We start from the raw sequence: 20,013 nt of genomic DNA on the forward strand, positions 1-20,013 counted from the left end.
CGTGTGTAACACACATCCTGGCACATGGGCATGTGAATTGCCTATGTGTCCCTTGTATCCTAAAATTGAGAAATAGAATGCTTAGAATTGGGCACACGGGCAAAGACACGAGCGTACGTCTCAGTCGTGTGTGCTACACAGCCCAGAACACGGGCATGTGTCTTGTTCGTGTGAAACCTGCACCTAATTTGTGAAAATTAAATTGACCACACTGCCTAACATACGGGCGTGTGGCAGCCCATGTGGCACAAGTCAGAGAGTTACATGAGTAAGGACATGAGCTGGTACACGATCGTATGCCTCACATCAAATGCTCATACGGCCTACTCACACGGGCGTGTGACCCTTGTATTAAAGAAAATTTTTAAAATTTTGCGAAAATTCTCTACGATCCCAATTTAGTCTCAACTTGATTCTAATGTTTAAATTGGGCCTAGAGGGTCCATTCAAGAGGCAATATGATTATTTTTAGATATGAATAGTAAATGACATGAATTATCTGTATTTTTTCTGTAAACTCCGGTAATGCTCTGTAACCCTATTTCGATAACGGTTATGGGTTAGGGGTGTTACAGCCTTGTTCTCCATAAATACTTGAGTATATGCTTAATGTTTGCTAGTGTCTTAGTCCTGGATTTGCCTGATATCAACTTACCCCACTGTAAAATAGATATCTGGGTGTGTGCATCACATCATGAGACTTCTTATTGCGAAGCATAAGGAACTTTTCACATGTTCTCAATTTCTTCCACTATCTTAGGATAGTTCTCTAAAGAGAGATGAAATCTTATTATGAAGTGTTGATTTCCCTTCTTCGAATCGGTCATTGCATAACACTCTAATAGCTTGTCTACGTATGAAGCTTGAGATAGTACTATCATTTTTTTCTTTCGATCCCTTAGGATTTGAATGCCTAAAAAAAATTAACTTCTCCTAAGTCCTACATGTTAAACCTTTTGAGTTAACTACAATTTAATTAATGACAAAGTCCCTACATCATTTCCAATGAGTAGAATGTCATTATAAACCTAAATTTTTATAAACACAAGGTCTATCTATGTTTGGATCAAATCCAAAAGAATTGATTGTTTGATCAAATATTTGATTCCATGAGTAGGATGCTTGCTTAAGTTTATATATGGATCTAAGTAGTTTGCAAACTTTATGCTTGATTCCATTAGCTACATATTCATTAGGTTGAATCATATAGATGCTCTCTTCAAGATAGCCATTCAAAAACACTAACTTGATAACCATTTTTTCAGATCTCATAATCAAGAGCAGCCACAATGGATAATGACTGCCTCCAGATGTACTAACGTCTAGAGTGTGAATACTGTAATATAATAAACAATTATAAGGTGATATCTGCAAGTATACAGGTTGAGTTGTAATATAAATTTTATAACGAAGTAGATGAGTACTCCGAGGATCATACCCAAGGGAGGTGAGTACTAAATCAATCTTAACCTAAACACTTAAAGATCTTATTAATACTTTAAGTTAGTTATAGTACGAAAGTAGAATAAGAGATAATTTTAGGGTTTCTTAAACTAAGGATATAAAACAACATAAAAAGTAAAATTGCAAGAGATAGAGAACAATAGAGTGAATCAAATATGAAGATGGGATCTTCCAATCTTCAACTAACATAACGAGTCAGCAAGAACTATTTATCTTCGGGCCTCACAATCTAGACTAGTTTAGGGTTAAGCTGTTCATAGATGGGCTATACCAATTTGAAGTTAATTACCTTGATAACTTCTAGGGGTTGTCAAACCTAAGGTTTGTTTTTATGTTCTCCCTTTCCCAAACAACTGATATGTTGAATTACCCTACACAATAATTAAAAAATCATGCTTCAACTCATTAATCCCCCATAGAAGGATTAGTTCCTCGTGGTTTTCATAAACAACATAGAATAAATGGAAGAATTAATCATAAGGAATGGATTGAAATAGAGAGTTTAAAAAAAGCTGGATTGATATTGATAATAAACACGACTCTACAGAAGTTAATCTATTCTACAATTAGATCTCTTGAAGAAAGCAAATAACTAAAACTACAAAAACCTAAGAAAGAACAAAAATAATTCTTAAACTTAAAAAGAAACTCTAAGCTAATGGAATGTTATCCATAATGTGTGTGTGAGAGGTCCATTTATAACCTTCAGGTAGCCTTCGTCCTTAGCCCTAAGGTAGCTGATGTTCTTGAGCTTAAATTTTGATTGTGTAGACCAAAATTCCCTTACTTTGTGTTTAATTCTCATCACAAGGTCAATGTCGCGACACACCAGAACCTATGTCGCGATGTAGCAACCAACATGTTCCTCTGTAGCCATCTTTAGGGGTATGTTGCAACACCCTCAGCCTGTGTCATGACATTGAAGGTAGTGTCTCTTTTTCTCTATTATGCTCTTTATGTTGCAACATTGGATCTCCCATGTTGCGACATAGCATCCAATATTGACCCAAAATGCCCTCTAATGGTCTCCTGCACACTCACAAATTATGTTAGCTCTCCCTTAGGCCACATTTGGCCATTAAGGTTAATAAAAGACTTGATGTGCACATTTTTATTGAATGTAAATAAAATTAATGAAACTGAATTAAAACATGATGAAAATGCTTGTATTCAAGCTCTTAAAATGTGGAAACTAGTTTAATCCACTACATTGAATTACGACAGATTAAATAACAATATGCGGATTTACTTGAACATGGCAATCAGAGAGAAGATTTCTTCATAATCTATACATTCTTTATGAGTATAACCTTTTCCTACAAATATGGCCTTATAAGTTTACCCTTTTCCATCCGTATCTTTTTCCTCTTGTAGATCCACTTACACTCTAAGGGTTTTATCCCTTTTGGTAAGTTTACAAATTCCCACACTGAGTTGGAGTCCATAGAATCCATCTTAGTTTTCATAGCTATTTCCTAGAGCTTGAAATCAACACTCTACATCATTTCGTCATATGTAAGTGGGTCATCATCTGTCTGTTCGACAGACTTAAGTGTTAAAAATGCTTCCGCTAGATTGGAAGAACTCTGGGCTATGAGAGAATCTCACACTGCGATGAAGCACCCTATGTTGTTGATCATTTCTAGGTCTATTATTAAGAGCTGGTTCTAGAATCTTTTCTTAGGATTTTGTATATTTCCTAAAATTTCCTTAAGTATCTTTTTACTTCGAGGTTTGAAGTCATTCATGTAACTTATTTTAGGCAAAGTAGCATGAGTGGACACTATTATATTTTGTTATTTTGGGTTATAAACAACATCCTTTGTTCCCGTTGGATATCTTACAAACATGCACAATTTTGCCCATGAGTCCAACTTCGTCGCATCATTATCCAATATATGGGCTAGGCATCCCTAAATCCTTAAATGATTAAGGTTTGACTTCTTATCGTGCTATAATTTGTATGGAATTTTCGATGTTTCCTTAGTTGTCACATTATTTAGAATATAACAAGTTGTTTGTACTGCATATCCCCAAGAAAAGAAATTGGCAGGTTCGAATAACTTAACATCAAATGTATCATGTCCAACAACATTCGATTCCTTCTCTTTCCCACGACATTCTATTGTAGAGTTACCAATGGGGTCAACTGGATAAAATCTCATTCTCTATGAGGTACCTTATGAACTCATTAGATAAATATTCCCCACCTTAATCAACTGACGTGTCTTTATGGGTAAACCTAGTTGTTTCTCCACTTTCGCACGAAAATCTTTAAATTTATCAAAGATTTCACTCTTGCAGTGCATAAAGTACACATATTCATATCTTGAATAGTTATGAATAAAATTTACGTAATATTCCTAACCACCTCTTGCAATGTCGCTCATGGGGAAATATACATTAGTGTGGACAAGTTCTAAGGGTTTTTCGACCCTCGTTCCTTTTGCATTAAAAGACCGCCTGGTCATCTTTCCTTTCGACCAAGCAAGATTCAGATTGTGGAATATCAATTCCTTGGTTAATATGACCAAGTCCTAAGTGTCAAACGTACACCTCATTAAAGTGAGAAGTTTTAAGTCTTTTATTCATTATTTCAATCTCAAGGATTCTGTACTTCTTTGGTTTGATAGAAAAGGATTATTTAACATCCATCCATTACAGATAAGTTTTATGTCACGATCAAGTTGTTTTTATATAAACATGAAACTGAAATTTAAGTTTCTCTTCAAACTTGGTACATAGAATTTTTTTTTAAAATAATCTTCCTAAAATTATCAAAATAAAGATGTGCATCTCCCACTTTTTTAGCTGCCATAGCTGTCTTGGTTCCAATCTGCAGTGATGGGCTATTATCTCTAAGATCTTTCATCTCTTTGAACCCTATAGATAAACACAAACATGATTATTGACTCCCAAATCAATGACCTAATGGTCTATTGAGTCGTTCACTAAGAAAGCTTCTATCATAAAGAGTTCCATACATTTTCCTTTGGTCGCTAAGTATTCCTTCCACTCTTTATAGTTTGCCTTAAAGTTCCCTTTCTTACTACAGAAGGAACATTTAGACTTAAATTAGACTTTAGGCTTTCTTGTTATTTTCCTTTCCACTTGTGGTGGCCTAGAGACCGTAGCATTTCCTTTCTTAGTGTGTTTTGCTTCCTTTTTGAGGAAGAACCAACAACTATATTTGCTTCTGTTCTTTAGATCAGCTGATCACCATTCAACATCAACTCATAAGATTGTAACTCCTTCATAAGTTGTCCAAGTTTTAGATATTTGTTTCCAAGGTTATATACGACCCGAAATCCAAAAAAGTCCTTGGACAAGCTCTTAAACACCATATTAAATTGAGTGCTTTGTCCAAATTGGCTTTCTTAAACTCACTATTTCAATTCATTCCTTATGTTTAATTTTTCCATTCTTTCCATGTTGTTTATGAACTAATCCATCTATGGGAGATTACTAATTGGAGACATGATCTCTTAACTGCTTTGTAGAGGTACTCAATGGATCAACTGTCTGGAAAAGAAAGAGTGTGAAATAAACCCTAGGCTTGATGATCGGCTTTTAACATCACAGCAATAATGTGCAAGTGTACACTGTCGATGCAAGTATAGTAGACAGATGTGAGTCTGTCGAATATCGATCCCACAGGGATGGTAGTCTTTTGTCTATTAATGTCGGTGCAATAACTAGATATAAATGAGATAATTTTAAGGATAGTTGTTGATGCAATAACTTGAGAAAAATAAAATAAAATATGATGATGATAAACCGGGATCCCCAACATGAATCTTCAATAGAATACTAATTGCTCACAAGGTATAAAAATATAGGTGATTGTCGATGCAATTAAATTCAATGTATATCTTACTCAGCATTACTCCTCTATTTAATCTCATACTTAAACATGCATATTAACCTCACCTTCCGATGATGGCAATATGGCACTATTAAGAACAAGTGGACTAAATTCCTCTAATCCTTACTTAACTTCCGTTGTAATGCTTGTTGGCTTAAACTATCACTGCACATTCTGTGTTAAAAACATTCAAACCCCAAGATTAAACAATAAAAGCAAGATTAAATAATATAGCATTTCACCAAGAATTCATCAGTACTTCCATACAATCAGAAATAAAAGAGTAATCACCAGCATTTAGAAAGAAATAAGAAAGAATCGAATGGAGAATACTATCCCTAGACAACTCGAATAAATCTCTCTATTCCCTATTGTCGCGCACTTAGGTCTCCTCGTTAGGAGCTAATCTGCATCTAGTTTTCACATTGGCTCACCCGTGAGAGGTTTAAGCTGCCATGGCCACAAGCTCCAAGATTGGGTGATGAAGATGATGATGGACAGAAAAGCTCAAGAAGGCCCTTTTTTCTTCTCATGTCCACCTTTTATGTAATCCCCTACATACATGTGTCCTTTCCCTAAAATTATTCTATTCTTGTCCATAAGAACCCATGCAACGACATTGTCGACATCTGTTAGGTGCGGCGACAATTCTGGATGCAATCTGGAATTAATGTAATAAGATAACAAAATTAAGGATAAAATAGGCTAGGATTAATTGAGTTATAAAATGAAATTTACTAAACTAAAAATGCTAAAATGTATGCTAAGGATAACTAAATTGGAACAATTTAACTAATAAGTAGGGGGAAAACCTATGTTCTTTCTAGTGTTATCACTTGACAACCTTGAGAAGTTATTAAGGTGGGAATTAACCCAAAATTAGTATTGCCTATTCATGAACACCTTTACCCCAAGCCAGTCTAGACTGTGAGGTGGGAAGATAAGTAACTCTTGCTATCTCATTATATTAGTGGAAGATCTAAAAATCCTACTGGGTAGCAACTAGTTGGTTGATGAGGAACCCGAGATGATAGTTAATTTGGATTGGCAAAGTGAGCTGGTCACCCAGCCTCATATTTGATCCACTTTACCTATCTCTTTCTCTTGCAATTTTAATTTTTTTTATGTTATTTTATTTTATTATTTTACAAACCCTAAACATATATCTTATTTTACTCTCGTACTATAATTGACTTAAAGTATTAATTAGATCTTTAATTATTTAGGTTAAGATTGATATAGTACTCGCCTCCCTAGGTATGATCCTCGAAGTACTCACCTACTTCGTTGTAAAATCTATATTACAACTTGACCCGTATACTTGCAGATATCACCTCATAACTCTCATAACTCTTTATTTTATTATAGTATTCACACTCTAGATGTTAGTACGCTAGAAGCGTTCAATTGGTAGATGTGATAGACCACTGGTAGGCCATGTTAGTTACTAACTAGATAGGTGAATAAGACTGGCCACTAGTAGGGCATGTTAGTTGCTAACCAGATTGTCGTGTGTGCTTAGTATCTAGTAAGGCAAGTTAGGTTCTAACCAGCTTCGTGATATGGGTGTTGCCATCGGTAGGGAATTTTAGTTGTTAACCATGGCAAAGAACCCTAAATTTTTTAGAACACACTTGTGTTCAAAATCACATGGATTATAATATCTGTTTTGATGTGTCCAAGGTGAACACAAGGAAGAGAGAGAAATAGAGTAAGAAAATGTAAATTTTGATTTGTTATTTATAATGCATGATATTTATATCTTAACAGAGGGATGAGATGCTAAATAAGAATGTTTGATAATGAAATTATAGTGTATGATAATATTGCACTATAAGTGGTAAATCTTAATCCTATTACTCATTTGAGTATGTAGTGTATTCGCTAAGTTGTGGTTCTTAGTGTACAACATCCACCTAGTGTAATTGAATATAATAGGTGCATAAGTACCAGTCAATCAATATGTCTAAGAAGATAAGGGAAAGAGTTGGTAGAATTTGTGTTCCTGAAGTGAAGTATCCATTCTGTTGATGTTATGGCAACTATTTTCTGGGAAAGTAAGGGCAAAAGGTATTCGCTCGTTGATAGTCTTCCTGCGGATACTATCCACCAAGGATATGTATCTGCCTTTGATCTATGTATGAGTGTATATGCCTAAATGTCTCTACATGTAAAATGTTGACTCAGTATTTTATATGTATGTATATATATATGTTGTGATATTCTTGCTCATGGAATTTATTTGGAAAGGGTTGAGCATTTTTTATTGTCAAAGCACACAAAGTTCTTTCAAACTTACTCCCTTTTTATACCTTTTCCAAGATGTACCACGACATTGAGGGCTCATGGAAGGGACTTAGCCAGAAGATAGTGACCTCTGTCATGAGCCTCGCCTATGTTTATATTGTAACATGCATATACTTTCATTTTGGTCAGGTGGCATGTAGCTCTATCTTGTAACCAACATTTGTAATAAGTTACCTCTTTCGCCAAGTCATTGTTTTAAGAGAATTTTTACGTACTCTTGAAGTATAGGTTAAACCTTTTTGAATTATGGTTTATAAGACCATCTTTTAATCGTATACGCCAAATTGATTTAAACGATATTTAACTTCCAGTGATGCACTTGAAACTTGTGTTTTATATAAACATGTCAACTTTTGTAAGGCTTCCACCTAAAGTTTGTTTTCAACCATGTTTTATATTATATAACATATCGTGATTTGATTATTTTGACTTTTAAAATTTTGGGTTAATGCCCAAGTTCAGTGGGTATATGTCGAAACCTCAATAAAAGTACAAACCAAGTTGAAGCCTGCTTTCAGTGTAACGCCTCAGTCCGCTAGCAGGGGTTAGGGACTTACATAATATGTTAGGACCTCTAATATTTTACAAAATCTTCAATATACTGACTATTTACCTAAGTTGGAAAATTATATTCTAAATGAAACTAGTTACAATTATAAATAAGACCTGAGGCAGACGCCTCAAAGCTGCCTCACTATATGCACATTACGATTAAGAGACAATCTGTCTCACCTCGATGGATTCTGGCCTGGTCCTTTCTCAAACTTTCAAATTGCTTTTTTATCTGCAGTACATAATAAAACATGTGTGAGCTCTAAAGAACATAGTGAGTTGTCATACCTTTAAAATCACAACACGATCACACTTGAGTTTCAGTTTTTATTATTTTGTAATAGGACAGTTCACCTATCTCGTTGGCGTAATTTCTTCCTCACACAAATTGACTTGTATTTGGCACATACCCTTCTATGATACCATCACCCATTTGATTTTAATAACTTGAAGGTAAAGGTTTTGTGTTCAGCTATATGAAGCCTATAGCTTGCACTGATAAGATTTCTTAAATGTAATCTCATTAGCAATTGATCTCTTGGTAGGCTAATCCTTGTAGATTCTTTTTTCACTAGTTGACTTCACGGATTCATATATATCTATTTCCATTAGAGGGAAACTTTGTGGGTGCTTTTTTATGGACCGGTGAAATGTGACCCCTAGAAGATATTTATAACATATCTTGCACCGCTAGTTACATAACCCGATCTTTACAAGTAAACCTTGTTGTGAACTATTATCAGCTATATGTCCTAATGATCTATCATAATTCGGTGTAGTAGATTAAATAGTTTTCATATTATAGGAGTTTGAACACGAGAATTTTAGTTGAGTTACAATTATATTTCCATAAGTATTAGTTAAGTTAATAAAATGTGTAATTTGAGTCATTTATTGATCTTAGTGGCCAAATGAGGCCTAAGGGTGAGCTAATATACTTTGTGAGTGTGCAATAAATCTTTAGAAGGCATATTAACTCAATACTGATCGCTATGTTGTAACTCAAAGCATGCAACATTGCAACATAGAGAGTAGAATAGAAATAATCCAAGACTACCTTTAATATCACGACACAACCTGAGGATGTCGCGACATACGCTGAGGATGTCATGCCATACCCCTAAAGACACCCTGAAGCTGAGCATACTACCCTCAATGTCATGACACAAGACCTAGTGTGTTGCAACATCGCCACTGTACAGGAAATAATTATGAGCCAAAGGCATTTTGGTCTACACACTTAAATGTTAAACACGGGGATGACAACTGACTTAGGGTTAAGGACGAAAGCCACCCTAAAGTTTATAAATAGTCTCATCTTGTAACACACCTTAACCCATTTCTCTCGTCGAAACAGGGTTACGGAGTATTACCGAAACTTTCAAAACATTTTTTAGATAATTCACTTAAATTACTATTCATTAATCGAGATTATTCATATCGTCCCTTAAATGGACCCACGAGGCTTAATACGAGCATTAAAATCAAGTCGGGACTTAATCAAAAACTCTAAGGATTTTTAGCAACATTTCAAAAATTTTCTAAGTTACAGGGCTTACACACCCGTGTGGTCTAAGGGACATGCCCGTGTAACCCTGGGACACGCCTATGCTGGAGGCCGTGTTCAACCCTTTGTAACTCTCTAACTTGTGCACACGGCCATGCCACATACATGTGTGCTAGGCCATGTGGTTAATTAAATTCTTTCAAAATTAGGTGCAGATTTCACACAGCCATGACACACACCCGTGTTCTAGGTCATGTAGCACACACCGCTGAGACACATGCCCGTGTCTCTGCCTGTGTGCTCAATTCTAAACATTCTGTTTTCTCGAATTTAAGGTGCAGGGGACACATGGCCTAACCACACGCCCATGTACCAGTCTGTGTGTCACACACGATCTAGACATACGCCTGTGTGTCTGCTCGTGTGGACAAAATAAAGCCATTTCTAGCTTCATTTCTCACCCAAATGACACCAATGACCTGCACTTAAACTCACATCAAAATACCAACCATTTCAAGCATTCAAATTAAGCAAACTCTATCATTCAACATGGCATATCATTACATGCATACATGTTTATAATCTTACCTTGGTATATTCCATATGTTAGGCATAATTTGAACAACCATTTAACATGTATATAGCTACCATAGTATGACATCACAAGTATATCAAAAACAACCATTACTAGCCATTCCAATGGCTAGATTACAAACCACATATTTAAGCCATCTATGGCCAAGTTAGCCTATACATGCCATTATACCAAAATGATTTTACTATATATACCCAAAATAAGCTAGTGGATAGTGTGATGATGCTCTAATGATCTCCAACCTTCGCAAGCTTTCGAGCACTATAAAATAGGGGAAAATAAAATAGAGTAAGCATTACATGCTTAGTAAGTTCGTATAACGGAAACTAAACTTACCAATCTCGTTTATTAAATCTAAGCATACAATATCATGTTTTCCGTCAACTTGGTAAATTTGCCTAAACACATGCATTCAATCTAACATGTTAGTCACAAAATTTTCATATACATCAAGTAAACATAGATGATCTCATCATGTAATATTCTTTCAAGACGTTATCACTTCATCTCATAATTCTCTCATCATGTCAAGAGTTTTGCCCATTGAATCATTGAAATTCTGATGGATACTCAAGTTTATGGTGCACAATACAATAACCTGTCAATTCTTATTCAAGAGTACCTATTAGGGCACTTAATCAAAGAACATACTCTCGAGCCATATATTGTATTACAAGATTACCAGTTCAGGCTAAATCCTTTATGTAACATATACTCAGAAGAGCTCAATTAGGATTACCAGTCCAGGCTAAACCATAATTGTAACATATGCTCGAAAGGGATTATATCAGGATTACCCGTACGAGCTAAATCCTTTCTATAATGAGATCAATAGGATTACTCATTCGAGCTAAATCCCGTCAGCAACAAATGCAGGACCTCGTTCATTTCGGGACAGCACATATATTAATTGGAATTCAATATTCAAACAGAGCTTAAACCTTTTTCACCGTTTCAAACATGTATTCAATTCTTCATCATAGCAATCAAACAATTTACATCAATTTAAGTCACATTCAATACAAACACAACATTCAATTTAACATATTTACATGCTCGATTAAGGTACACGAACTTACCTCGACACTAGTTCGCGTATAAAATCTACTAATCCGAAACCTTTTCTTTTCCTCGATCTAACCTCGAATTTGTGTTGTCTAGATCTATATAAATAAATTTAATCATTAATTTCACACATCTCATATTCATTCAAACGCAATTTACGTCTCAAGCAAAATTACCATTTTGCACCTGCCTTTTCCAAAAATTCCAATTTCATCCCTAAGATCGAAAAAAAATTCATGCAATTTACTCCGTATTCCAAGCCTAACCAAAATTTCAAAATATAAAATTTACAGCACATATTTTCTATAAATTTAAGAATTTTTCATCAGTTTTCACAACTTTACATTTTAGTCCCTAAATCATGCTTTTATAAAAAATCACTTTGTAAAAGTTGTTTATCTATCAACAACCTTTCATTCTCTACCATAAACTTCTAATTTTTAGCATATACATCCATGATCTAATTTCCAAACTTTGATAACTATTCAAATTGATCCCCCAAATAGATAGATTAAGCTATCCCAGTTTCAAAAATATCAAAATTACTAAAAACAGGACAGTGAAACTTACCCAATTAAGCCATGAAAGCTTCTTCTCTCTCTTCTAGGGTTTCCATGTATTTTTGGGGTTCATCTTTTAATTAATTAAATTATTTCAAATTCCAATTTAGTCATTGCCCTTTTTCTAAATTTCCATGGATGAGTCACCAAAATATCTACATACTTTTCTTTAATTGTTTAATTACCATATAAGGACCTCTTTTTTTTTAATTCCATAGCTATTAATCCTTGTAGCTACTAGAATTTAACTTTTTCATTTTATGCGATTTAGTCCTTCTCGTAATTAAGCACTTAATCGATAAAATTTTCTTATCAGGATTTTCACATGACATTTCTAACAAATTTTGTTTTTAGATCGAATTTGTGGTCCTGAAACTACTATTCCAATTGCACTGAAAAATGGGTTGTCACACATCTAGCACATGTTAAACACACTTTTTCATATTGTATATTTTTCTCTTTAGATTGAGTCTTTAGTTTTCCCTTTTCTTAGGTTTTAGATTTCTGTTCTTGTTTTTTACTTTTGTGAAGAAATTATATTCTAGAATTACTGTCAAACTCTGTGAGAATTCTGTGCATAATACAAATCAAGCTTCTTTTAAACTCTATTCCTGAATTGTTCTGTATGTTTATTCTTTCATTCAAGTTTATATTGTTTATTAGATCCATGAGGAACTAATCCTCCTGTGGGAGATTAGCGAGTGGAGGTATGAATAATTAACTATTTTGTAGGGATTTCTTAATAGATCAATTGCTTAGGAAAGAAAGAATCTAAACCCTAGGCCTGGCAACCTTAGCAAGTCATCAAGGTGGGAATTAACCCATATTTTGAATGGCTTATCCATGAAAATCTTAACTTTGAACCGGTCTGGACTGTGAGGTCAGAAAATAAGTAGTTCTTGCCAACTCAGTCTTTTAGTGGACGCATCAAAAGATCCTGCTAGGTATTGACTAGTTGATTGAACAAGAAAACCTGAGGTGACAATTGATTTATCACCCATACCTAGATTTGATACATATTCGATTATTTGATTTCTTGTTTTTCATTTATTTAATTTCCTTTTATTTCCTTTCTTATAATTTTTAGTATAGTTTATCAAAAACCTTCTTTTTAATTCTTCGTATTATAATTCGATTAAAGTTCTAGTTAGATCTATTTATGTTTAAATTAGAATTAATTTACTGCTTGCCTCCCTTAGGTACGATCCTCAAAGTACTTACCTACTCTGTTGTAACCATATTACAACCTGACCTGTATACTTGAAAATATTGTTTTTCCCATATTTTGTGTAGGATTTCTACTCTAGACATTGGTATGTCCTAAGGCAGTGAAGTTGTTGGTGCCATTGCTGGGGAGACAACATCACTAAATGAGTTTTAATTTTTACATACTAATAGAATAATTAGGAAAATTTTAGGTTATAGTTACGAATTTAATTTTCTTGTTTTCTACTAATTTTACCTTTTTGGGTTTAGTGTATGACTCGTACTAGGGGAACACCTATAGAGCCAATCACAGATTCAGAGGGAATAATTTGATGAAATCCTCGACAACAACAGCAAAAACAGTAGCAGCCAATACAGAATCAATTACCTGTTGGAGGAAATCTGTAACACCCCGTACCCAAGTCCGTCGCCGGAGTCGGACACGAGGGGTTTGCAGACTTAAATCACTTCTTTGCACAATCCATTTTAAATTTTTCCAGACAGCTGGCTAACTGTGTCATTGTCACCTTAAAAATCATATCTTGAGTTCCACAACTCGAAAATCAGTTTCGTGATTTTTCCCTGAAACTAGACTCATATATGCATCTACAAATTTTTTTCTATAATTTTTGGTTGGGCCAATTAGTACAGTTTATTAGTTAAAGTCTCCCAAGTTACAGGGATTGACTACACTGATCTTCGCGTATTACAACTTGGATATCTCCCTGTACAGGGCTTCAATACTGATGCCGTTTCTTTCTATAGAAACTAGACTCAAAGAGGAATCTATACATATATGACATGACTCCTAATTATCTCTTGTTAATTTATAATGAATTTCCAAAGTCGGAACAGGGAATCCAGAAACCGTTCTGACCCTGTTTTACGAAAACCTAAATATCTCTTAACATACAACTCATATGACCGTTTCGTTTCTTCCATATGAAATTAGATTCATCAAGGTTCATTTACATAATTTATTCACTATTTAATTCCATTCCTAATATTTTTAGTGATTTTTCACATCCACATCGCTGCTGCTGTCAGCATCTGCCTTTAAGGTAGACTTTACCTATTTCATAGTTTCCATGATTCAATTAGCCCTTTTTTTTTGCATACATAGCACAAAGTATAATCATGATTAACCATTCCAATGGCTAATCGTTTCCAAACATTTCCATACCTCTTAGTGATCAACATACAAAACGATTATAGTACTATGCTAAAAACGTATATAAGCCATTTTCGCATGGCTATCCAAATTTACACAAAATCCATGGGTACATGACCAACAACAAGAAGGGTAGTCCTATACATGCCATTTCAAAGTTCAACCAAAAGTATACCAAAAGGAGCTTTGATAGTGTGGGCGACTTCGACTTCAAAATCCCGAGTCCGATAGCTAAAGAACCGAAATCTATAAAACAGAGAATCAAAGAAACGGAGTAAGCATTAAATGCTTAGTAAGTTTTGAGCAAAGAATTTAGACACAACCAAAGTATAGCATTCATGTAGCTAAACGGATAATTTCATATGCACAAATTTTCAATATCATACTTACTTCACATTACCAACCCTTTTATTCATACACAAAGATCAACTTAGCCAAAGGCCGGTAGCTCATTTATCAACTGAGCGAATACTTATTGTAAGGGCTCAACTAATTCAAAGCACATACGAAACATACCTCAATGTGGGGATGTTACAAGCGTATTAACTGAAATTTTTACAGCAAGATCATTCATTCCCGAATCACGTACCATCGGAATTTAACCGGATATAGCTACTCGTTCAAATGCCTTCGGGACATAGCCCGGTTATAGTAACTCGCACAAATGCCTTCGGGACTTAACCCGGATTTAGTAACTCGCACCAATGCCTTCGGATCTTAGTCCGGATATGGTCACTTAGCACAAAGCCTTCAGGACTTAGCCCGGACATCATTCGAATAACCATGCACATTTAACAATAAATCGTGACACATTCGTATTTCATTTTCATTAGCAAAACTCAAACACAAGACACTTATCACTCTTGCAATTTCGGCTCAATAGCCACACACAAAGAGCATGATTTTGATTTGCTTAAAACATGATCTAATCAAATCATAATTTAAGCTCTATTACTCAAGAACTTACCTCGGATGTGGTCAAACGTTTTCAGCGGCTATTCGATAACTTTTTCCTTTCCCTTATCCAACTGTGGTCCTCTAAGCTCTTGAGCTAATTCAAACAAATTTAACTTATTAAAGTCTCATTAGGCTAGCTTATGGCCGAATATGACAAGGAGTTTGATTGGTCATATGGCCACCTTCTAGCTCAACTACACAATGGTCATATGCATTTTTAATCACATCAAGCAATTTAATACAATTCATTCGAACATCAAAAGAAAACCCCAAGGTACTTAGCCCATATATACTTTAGGCATTAGAGTCACATATATATATATGGAATCATGAATCAAACTCAACATTTTAGCTAATATTCCCCCTTGGCCGAATTTTCTAAGTCAAGATAAAGCCTTCAATATGCTTACCTATGGCCGAACAACACATCAATCTATGAACTCATTCATGTGGCCGATTATGCATGTCTATGTTGAGGCCAATTATATACTCAATACCACACACAAATGGCATACCTTTTACTAACTAATGCATTACATATTATAACTCAATACGCATCCATCATGTGCTCCATAACTGAAACACCATCATATGTAAATATATACCTTGAGATATTGTATATGTCATACCAATACGTCATGTGCAAACATATATATATATGTGCAAGAGCCGAATCTCAAAGTTGATTATAACTAAACATGAACATAAATCCAAAACACAAATCTTACCTGCCATGCAATAAGCATAAATCATACTTATGGATATACCATGGCCGAATACATCACAACACCATACCATTTCAATTTTGGTCATGGTTAAACAAAGAACTTCATGTCTCACTCAAAAATGCTAAAAAGAAAATCCAAGAGTCATCAATCCACCATCACATGTATCATTAACAAGCTTCATATTTAGCATGCAATGGCATTAACACAAAATCCACCTAGGCCGAATATCATCCCCATGACATAGCAAAGATTTGAACCATGGGCTAATTAGAACTCAAGCTAGCAACTAAAAACATGGATGAATCTCATGGCACAACCTCAAACATACCTTAATCTAGATACAAGTATGGCCAAACCTCCTCCTAATCCTCTTCCAAACCAAACATGAAGCAAGAACTCCTTCCTCCTTCCTTAGAATTTTCGGCCAAAAGAAATGAAAAAGGATGAACAAATTTTTTTTTCTTTTCTTCAACTCACGGCAATGGGGGGGGGAAATAGTCACACACATTCTTTCTTTTTTTTTCCATTTCTTTATTACCCATACTCCTTATTTTATTTTTCCTAACATACCTCACTAACATAACATGTTTGTGACATGTTTCCACTCATAGCATGGCCGGCCACTACTAATTAGGGGGGAAATTTGACATGCAAGTCCTCCCTTTTTATTACATGCACTATTAGATCCTTATAGATTAGCCTATCACATTTCAAAAGTGTCACACAAATCCTACTAACTGAATTCACATGCAATTGACTAAATCGAAGCTTGAAAATTTCACACATTCATAATTACATATTCTAGACAATAAATATCACATTCAAACATTTCGGTGACTCGGTTTAGCGGTCCCGAAACCACTTCCCGACTAGGGTCAATTTTGGGCTGTCACAACTCTCCCCCACTTAAGAAATTTTCGTCCCCGAAAATCTTACCGGCAAATAAGTTTGGGTATCGTTCTTTCATGGCATTCTAAGTTTCCCAAGTAGCTTCTTCGACTCCATGTTTGAGCCATAACACCTTTACTAACGGAACCCTTTTGTTTCGCAACTCTTTCACTTCACGAGCTAGGATACGAATCGGTTCTTCTTCATAACTCAAGTCAGATTGAATTTCAACTTCTGATGGATTAATCACGTGTGACGGATCGGATCTATAACGTCGAAGCATCGAAACATGAAAGACGTCGTGAATCTTTTCAAGTTCAGGGGGAAAAATCAATCTATACACATCTGGGCCAACTCGTTTGGAGATTTCGTACGGCCCAATGAATCTCGGGCTCAACTTGCCCTTACGGCCAAATCTGAGTATCTTTTTCCAAGGCGAAACTTTAAGAAACACTTTATCTCCCACCTGATATTCAATGTCTTTTCGTTTCAAATCCGCATACGATTTCTGACGATCTGTGGCTGCCTTCAGACTTTCACGGATTACCTTTACTTTCTGTTCAGCATCTTTAATCAAATCAACTCCAAAAATTTTACTTTCACCGAGCTCGGTCCAAAACAATGGTGTACGGCATTTACGACCGTACAAAGCCTCGTAAGGTGCCATCTTAATACTTGATTGAAAACTATTGTTGTAAGCGAATTCAATCAAAGGTAAATACCGTTCCCATGAACCACTGAACTCGAGGATGCAACATCTCAACATATCCTCAAGTATCTGAATTATCCGCTCGGATTGACCATCGGTTTGGGGGTGAAAAGTAGTGCTAAAATGCAGCTTGGTACCCAAAGCTTCTTGCAATTTCTTCCAAAATCGTGAGGTGAATCTCGGATCTCTATTCGACACGATAGAAATAGGTACCCCGTGTAATCTCACAATCTGAGAAACATACAATTCAGCTAGTTTATCCATTGAGAAATCCGTGCGTACGGGGATAAAATGAGCTGACTTAGTCAATCTATCAACGACGACCCAAATCGCATCTTTCTTACTTGCCGACACTGGCAACCCAGATACAAAATCCATCGTGACTCGTTCCCATTTCCATTCAGGTATCCTGATCGGCTGAAGCAAACCCGTGGGCACTTGATGTTCCGCCTTCACTTGCTGACATACTAAGCACTTCGAAACAAAGTCGAAAATGTCTCGTTTCATACCATGCCACCAAAACTGGCATCTCAGATCGTTGTACATTTTCGTACTCCCCAGGTGAATTGACATTCGGCTACAATGGGCTTCGTTCAGAATCATCGAAATGAGTTCTGAATTTCTTGGAACACACAACTGACTTCTGAACCTCAAACAATCGTCATCATCAATTTGAAATTCGGATTCCATATTCGGAACACATTCAGCCCGTCTTGCAACCAATTCATCGTCGACTTTCTGAGCTTCACGAATTTGATGAATCAATAATGGTTTGGCCTTTAATTCAGCTACTAACACATTGTCGGGTAGAACAGACAAGTGTACATTCATCGCTCGTAAAGCAAACAGTGATTTCCGGCTTAAGGCGTCCGCAACCACATTAGCCTTTCCCGGGTGGTAATCAATGACAAGCTCATAATCTTTCAACAACTCAAGCCAACGTCTTTGTCGCAGATTTAAGTCTCTTTGAGTCATCAAATATTTGAGACTTTTGTGATCCGAAAATACATGGCACTTCTCACCAAATAAGTAATGTCGCCATATTTTCAAGGCGAATACGATGGCAGCTAATTCGAGATCATGGGTCGGATAATTTTTCTCATGTGGCTTTAATTGTCTCGACGCATAGGCCACAACTCGACCTTCTTCCATCAGCACGCAACCTAACCCAAGTAGGGAGGCGTCACTATAGATGACAAACTCTTTGCCTGATTCGGGCTGCACTAAAATTGGAGCTTCAGTCAAATAAGTTTTCAGTTGATCGAAACTTTTCTGACATTTCTCCGTCCATTCGAACTTAATATCTTTTTGAAGTAGCTTCGTCATGGGTGTGGCTATCATCGAGAAACCTTTTACAAACCGTCGATAGTAACCGGCGAGTCCCAAAAAGCTCCGAACCTCAGTAATATTTCTCGGAGGCTTCCAGTTAAGTATGGCTGAAATTTTGCTTGGGTCAACTCGAATACCCGATGCAGATACCACATGGCCCAAGAATCTAACCTCTCTTAACCAGAACTCACACTTACTAAACTTAGCATATAACTGCTTATCCCGTAAAATTTGCAACACTAATCTCAGGTGCTCAGCATGTTCGGTCTCATCTCTTGAATAGACCAATATGTCATCAATAAACACAACTACGAACCGATCCAAATACTGTCTGAAGATCCGATTCATCAAATCCATAAATACCGCAAGGGTATTAGTGAGCCCAAACTGCATCACTAAGAACTCGTAGTGACCATATCTCGTTCTGAAGGCAGTTTTGGGTATGTCCGAATCTCGAATTCGCAACTGATAATAGCCCGATTTCAAATCTATTTTTGAGAACACTGAGGCTCCCTTTAGTTGATCGAACAAATCATCGATACGCGGTAACGGATATTTGTTCTTTATTGTTACTTTATTAAGCTGACGATAGTCGATGCACAACCTCATGGTTCCGTCCTTCTTTTTCACAAACAACACTGGTACACCCCAAGGTGAGAAACTTGGTCGAGCGAAACCTCTATCCGTCAATTCTTGCAACTGAGCTTTCAACTCTTTTAACTCGTTGGTGCCATACGATACGGAGCTATCGAAATCGGCGTAGTCCCAGGTACAAGCTCAATACCAAACTCTATCTCCCGAACAGGTGGCATACCCGGTAATTCTTCGAGAAAAACATCTGGGTATTCACAAACCACTGGCACAGATTCGAGTTTTATTTCTAACTCCTTATCATCACGTACATACGCAAGGTATGCTTCGCACCCCTTTCTTACATATTTCTGGGCCAACATTGATGATATTACAGCTGGCAACCACTTTAAGTCCGTAGACTCAACTCGGATCATCTCGTTATTTGCGCACCTCAAATCCATAGTCTTGCTTTTGCAATTCAAAACCGCATCATGCACGGTCAACCAATCCAAACCAAGAATAACATCAAATTCATCA

The sequence above is a fragment of the Gossypium hirsutum genome, chromosome A05, assembly GCF_007990345.1.
Source record: "Gossypium hirsutum isolate 1008001.06 chromosome A05, Gossypium_hirsutum_v2.1, whole genome shotgun sequence".
In the NCBI taxonomy this organism is placed as follows: domain Eukaryota; kingdom Viridiplantae; phylum Streptophyta; class Magnoliopsida; order Malvales; family Malvaceae; genus Gossypium; species Gossypium hirsutum.